Source organism: Oncorhynchus masou, chromosome 5 (assembly GCF_036934945.1).
Source record: "Oncorhynchus masou masou isolate Uvic2021 chromosome 5, UVic_Omas_1.1, whole genome shotgun sequence".
NCBI lineage: Eukaryota > Metazoa > Chordata > Actinopteri > Salmoniformes > Salmonidae > Oncorhynchus > Oncorhynchus masou.
The window spans coordinates 345171-351825 of NC_088216.1; positions in this window are offsets into that span (position 1 = coordinate 345171).

The window sequence follows — 6655 nt, forward strand, 5'->3', positions numbered from 1 at the left end:
AGTCATAAATCCACCTGCTTCCGTAAACCCTTTCACGGGATCCTTGGAACCGTCTGTGCAAGGCAAGAATGAAACTAATACAGTACCAGTCAAAGGTACTAATACAGTACCAGTACTAATACTAATACAGTACCAGTACTAATACAGTACCAGTCAAAGGTTTGGAAACACCTACTCATTCAAAGGGTTTTCTTTATTTTACTATTTTCTACATTTTCAAATTATAGTTAAGAGATCAAAACTGTGAAATAACACATATGGAATCAAATAGGAGTATCTTCTGTACACCACCCCTACCTGGTCACAACACAACTGATTGGCTCAAACTAATTAAGAAGGAAATCAATTCAAATCAATGATCTTTTAACAAGGCACACCTGTTCTTTGACATGCATTCCAGGTGAATACCTTATGACGCTGGTTGAGAGAATGCCAAGAGTGTGCAAAGCTGTAATCAAAGCAATAATAATATTGTTTAACAATTTGTGTTTACTACATGATTCCATATGTGTTATTTAATATTTTTGATGTATTCACTATTATTCTACAACGTAGAAAATAGTAAACAAAATAAAAAATAAAGTAAAAACCCTGGAATGAGTAGGTGTGTCCAAACTTTTGACTGGTACTGTATATGTTTACAATATATATATATATATATTTATAATTTATATATTCATATTTATATATATATATATATATATATATATATATATATATTTATATTTATTTATTTATATATATATTTATATTTATATTTATATATATATATATTTATATTTATATATATATATATTTATATTTATATATATATATTTATATATATATATATATATTTATATATATATATTTATATTTATATATATATATTTATATTTATATATATATTTATATATATATTTATATATATTTATATTTATTTATTTATATATATATATATTTATATATATTTATATAAATATATATATATTTGTGGGATTGGAAATGATGCAGACAATGACATGAATGGAAGCTACAATCTATCTGCAGTATTAAAGCTGATCCGCCCCTGTACTAAGTGAATAAGGCTGTACAGGGCAATATGAATGTCCAATACACACAATAGACTGGGATGGGTCAAAACAAAAACCTCTTCACCGTTGTTGTCACGGAGTGGACTGATACAACCCATACTGTTGGTAATGTCCAATACACACAATAGACTGGGATGGGTCAAAACAAAAACCTCTTCACCGTTGTTGTCACGGAGTGGACTGATACAACCCATACTGTTGGTAATGTCCAATACACACAATAGACTGGGATGGGTCAAAACAAAAACCTCTTCACCGTTGTTGTCACGGAGTGGACTGATACAGCCCATACTGTTGGTAATGTCCAATACACACAATAGACTGGGATGGGTCAAAACAAAAACCTCTTCACCGTTGTTGTCACGGAGTGGACTGATACAACCCATACTGTTGGTAATGTCCAATACACACAATAGACTGGGACGGGTCAAAACAAAAACCTCTTCACCGTTGTTGTCACTGAGTGGACTGATACAACCCATACTGTTGGTAATGTCCAATACACACAATAGACTGGGATGGGTCAAAACAAAAACCTCTTCACCGTTGTTGTCACGGAGTGGACTGATACAACCCATACTGTTGGTAATGTCCAATACACACAATAGACTGACTGGGATGGGTCAAAACAAAAACCTCTTCACCGTTGTTGTCACTGAGTGGACTGATACAACCCATACTGTTGGTAATGTCCAATACACACAATAGACTGGGACCGGTCAAAACAAAAACCTCTTCACCGTTGTTGTCACGGAGTGGACTGATACAGCCCATACTGTTGGTAATGTCCAATACACACAATAGACTGGGATGGGTCAAAACAAAAACCTCTTCACCGTTGTTGTCACGGAGTGGACTGATACAACCCATACTGTTGGTAATGTCCAATACACACAATAGACTGGGACGGGTCAAAACAAAAACCTCTTCACCGTTGTTGTCACGGAGTGGACTGATACAGCCCATACTGTTGGTAATGTCCAATACACACAATAGACTGGGATGGGTCAAAACAAAAACCTCTTCACAGTTGTTGTCACGGAGTGGACTGATACAGCCCATACTGTTGGTAATGTCCAATACACACAATAGACTGGGATGGGTCAAAACAAAAACCTCTTCACCGTTGTTGTCACTGAGTGGACTGATACAACCCATACTGTTGGTAATGTCCAATACACACAATAGACTGACTGGGATGGGTCAAAACAAAAACCTCTTCACCGTTGTTGTCACGGAGTGGACTGATACAGCCCATACTGTTGGTAATGTCCAATACACACAATAGACTGGGATGGGTCAAAACAAAAACCTCTTCACCGTTGTTGTCACGGAGTGGACTGATACAGCCCATACTGTTGGTAATGTCCAATACACACAATAGACTGACTGGGATGGGTCAAAACAAAAACCTCTTCACCGTTGTTGTCACTGAGTGGACTGATACAACCCATACTGTTGGTAATGTCCAATACACACAATAGACTGGGATGGGTCAAAACAAAAACCTCTTCACCGTTGTTGTCACGGAGTGGACTGATACAGCCCATACTGTTGGTAATGTCCAATACACACAATAGACTGGGATGGGTCAAAACAAAAACCTCTTCACAGTTGTTGTCACGGAGTGGACTGATACAACCCATACTGTTGGTAATGTCCAATACACACAATAGACTGGGACGGGTCAAAACAAAAACCTCTTCACAGTTGTTGTCACTGAGTGGACTGATACAGCCCATACTGTTGGTAAGGCTGTGACATAGAAGTATGCCGTCACTTCAAATCTGTAGTCTAATACATCCACAATGCGTTTTCAACTGATTTAAAAAATAAAATACAATATAAGGTCAAATGAACTAATTATTGTATTTTGTTGAATTTATATAACAACATTCCAAACTTGTTTAGCTTGATCTAGTCCAAATATGGCATGATTTCACAATTTGTCTCCGTATACATCCCTTTCAGTGAGGGACTTTTATTTTGTAACGCAAACCGCCGATTCCAACCAATGACTGTAAATATGAATCGAGGGGGAACGACGCCCCTTCTATTGAACTACGTCAGGTCAAACCGCCGATTCCAACCAATGACTGTAAATATGAATCGAGGGGGAACGACGCCCCTTCTATTGAACTACGGAAGTTCTAAGCCGACTCCGGTTCAACAGGCAGAAAGCCAATTATAGTAAATGAAAAATGCATTCTTCGTGTAAATAAATTACAATTTCAAAAAACAATTATTTGACTAATAATTGCTTTTAATACACCAGATGTATGTCCTTGAACCGATTATTTTAAAACCGGACACAAAAGTTCTAATGATAATTTAGTCTCGAATACAAGCAGTACCCCGGTCGGCCTTCAATTTGAGTTCCTCAATGAGAGGGGGCAGCACTGAGCTAGTCTGTAACATCACTTCCTGGAGTAGCTCAAAGTGCACAACGTGAAGTAGGGCAAAGGGGGAGATACTCAGTTGCATAACTGAATGCATTCAACCAAAATGTGTCTTCCACATTGAACCCAACATCTCTAAATCAGTCATAGGCCTATCGTCAACCAATCTCATTTCTTAAATCCTTTCGGCGCTAAATTCCAGCTAAAATTCGAGACGACAGTTCAGCCTAACTATACTGACCGAAAATATAAACGCAACACAATTGCAAAGATTTTACAGAGTTACAATTCATAGAAGAAAATCAACCAATTGAAACAAAAGAATTAAGCCCTAATCTATGGATTTCACATGACTGGGCAGAGGCACAGGCATGGGTGGGGCTGGGAGGCTATAGGCCCACCCACTAGTGAGCCAGGCCCAGCCAATCAGAAATTGTTTTCCCCCCACAAAATAGCTTTATTACATACAGAAATACTCCTCAGAATCTCCCCTCCCCTCCCACAGGTGAAGAAGCTGGATGTGTTTACACATGGTCTGCGGTTGTAAGGCCGGTTGGACATACTGCCAAATTCTCAAAAAAGACATTGGGGGAGGCTTATGGTAGAGAAATTCAACAGCTCTGTTTGACATTCCTGCAGTCAGCATACCAATTGTACGCTCCCCCAAAACTTAAGACATCTGTGGCATTGTTTCGCCACACAAAACTGCACATTTTAGTGTGGCTTTTTATTGTCCCCAGCACAAGGTGCACCTGTGTAATGATCATGCTGTTTAATCAGCTTCTTGATATACCACACCTGTCAGGTGGTTGAAATATCTTGACAAACGAGAAATGCTGAACAAAATTTGAGAGAAAACATTTTTTTGTGTGTATGAAAAAAATTTGGTGATCTTTTATTTCAGCTCATGAAACATGGGACCAACATTGTTGTGTTTATATTTTTGTGACAAAACTTGGAGAGGACAGTTAGGCCTGTAGTCAACCAATCCTCTTAAATCCTTTGGGGCTAAATTCCAGCTAAACTTGGAGAGTACAGTTTGGCCTGTAGTCTACCAATCCTCTTAAATCCTTTGGGGCTAAATTCCAGCTAAACTTGGAGAGTACAGTTAGGCCTGTAGTCTACCAATCCTCTTAAATCCTTTGGGGCTAAATTCCAGCTAAACCTGGAGAGGACAGTTAGGCCTGTAGTCTACCAATCCTCTTAAATCCTTTGGGGCTAAATTCCAGCTAAACTTGGAGAGTACAGTTTGGCCTGTAGTCTACCAATCCTCTTAAATCCTTTGGGGCTAAATTCCAGCTAAACTTGGAGAGTACAGTTTGGCCTGTAGTCTACCAATCCTCTTAAATCCTTTGGGGCTAAATTCCAGCTAAACTTGGAGAGTACAGTTTGGCCTAACTACTTACAGCCTCTAATGAGCAACAGCAGTAAATAGAAGTATTAGACGGAAAGATATGAGCTCAACCTTGTGAGGATCTACATGCTCAGAAGTTGTTCATTCAACGTATTTGCTGTTACTTCACTCAAACCAGTTTTAAATCTCCCTTCCTGTTTTAAATCTCCCTTCCTGTTTTAAATCTCCCTTCCTGTTTGACATTCCCTGAGACATGATCCTGTTACTTCACTCCATCCTGTTTTAAATCTCCCTTCCTGTTTTAAATCTCCCTCCCTGTTTTAAATCTCCCTTCCTGTTTTAAATCTCCCTCCCTGTTTTAAATCTCCCTCCCTGTTTTAAATCTCCCTCCCTGTTTTAAATCTCCCTCCCTGTTTTAAATCTCCCTCCCTGTTTTAAATCTCCCTCCCTGTTTTAAATCTCCCTCCCTGTTTTAAATCTCCCTTCCTGTTTTAAAATCTCACTCCCTGTTTTAAATCTCCCTCCCTGTTTTAAATCTCCCTTCCTGTTTTAAAATCTCACTCCCTGTTTTAAATCTCCCTCACTGTTTGACATTCAACCTCTGAAATGAAAACAACACAGTGTAGAACTAGTAACAATATTTTATTGAATCAAAACGAGAAATCAAATGAAATGACATTAAATGACTTAATACTGTGTGTGTCTGAGTGGTCTGTCTGAGTGGTGTGTCTGAGTGGTGTCTGAGTGGTGTGTCTGAGTGGTGTGTCTGAGTGGTGTGTCTGAGTGGTGTGTCTGAGTGGTGTGTCTGAGTGGTGTGTCTGAGTGGTGTGTCTGAGTGGTGTGTCTGAGTGGTGTATCTGAGTGGTGTGTCTGAGTGGTGTGTCTGAGTGGTGTGTCTGAGTGGTGTGTCTGAGTGGTGTGTCTGAGTGTGGTGTCTGAGTGGTGTGTCTGAGTGGTGTCTGAGTGGTGTGTCTGTGTGGTGTGTCTGAGTGGTGTGTCTGAGTGGTGTGTCTGAGTGGTGTGTCTGAGTGGTGTGTCTGAGTGGTGTGTCTGAGTGGTGTGTCTGTGTGGTGTGTCTGAGTGGTGTGTCTGAGTGGTGTGTCTGAGTGGTGTGTCTGAGTGGTGTGTCTGAGTGGTGTGTCTGAGTGGTGTGTCTGAGTGGTGTGTCTGAGTGGTGTGTCTGAGTGGTGTGTCTGAGTGGTGTGTCTGAGTGGTGTGTCTGTGTGGTGTGTCTGAGTGGTGTGTCTGAGTGGTGTGTCTGAGTGGTGTGTCTGAGTGGTGTGTCTGAGTGGTGTGTCTGAGTGGTGTGTCTGAGTGGTGTGTCTGAGTGGTGTGTCTGAGTGGTGTGTCTGAGTGTGGTATCTGAGTGTGGTGTCTGAGTGTGGTGTCTGAGTGTGGTGTGTCTGAGTGGTGTGTCTGAGTGGTGTGTCTGAGTGGTGTGTCTGAGTGGTGTGTCTGAGTGGTGTGTCTGAGTGGTGTGTCTGAGTGGTGTGTCTGAGTGGTGTGTCTGAGTGGTGTGTCTGAGTGGTGTGTCTGAGTGGTGTGTCTGAGTGGTGTATCTGAGTGGTGTGTCTGAGTGGTGTGTCTGAGTGGTGTGTCTGAGTGGTGTGTCTGAGTGGTGTGTCTGAGTGGTGTGTCTGAGTGGTGTGTCTGAGTGGTGTGTCTGAGTGGTGTGTCTGAGTGGTGTGTCTGAGTGGTGTGTCTGAGTGGTGTGTCTGAGTGGTGTGTCTGAGTGGTGTGTCTGAGTGGTGTGTCTGAGTGGTGTGTCTGAGTGGTGTGTCTGAGTGGTGTGTCTGAGTGGTGTGTCTGAGTGGTGTGTCTGAGTGGTG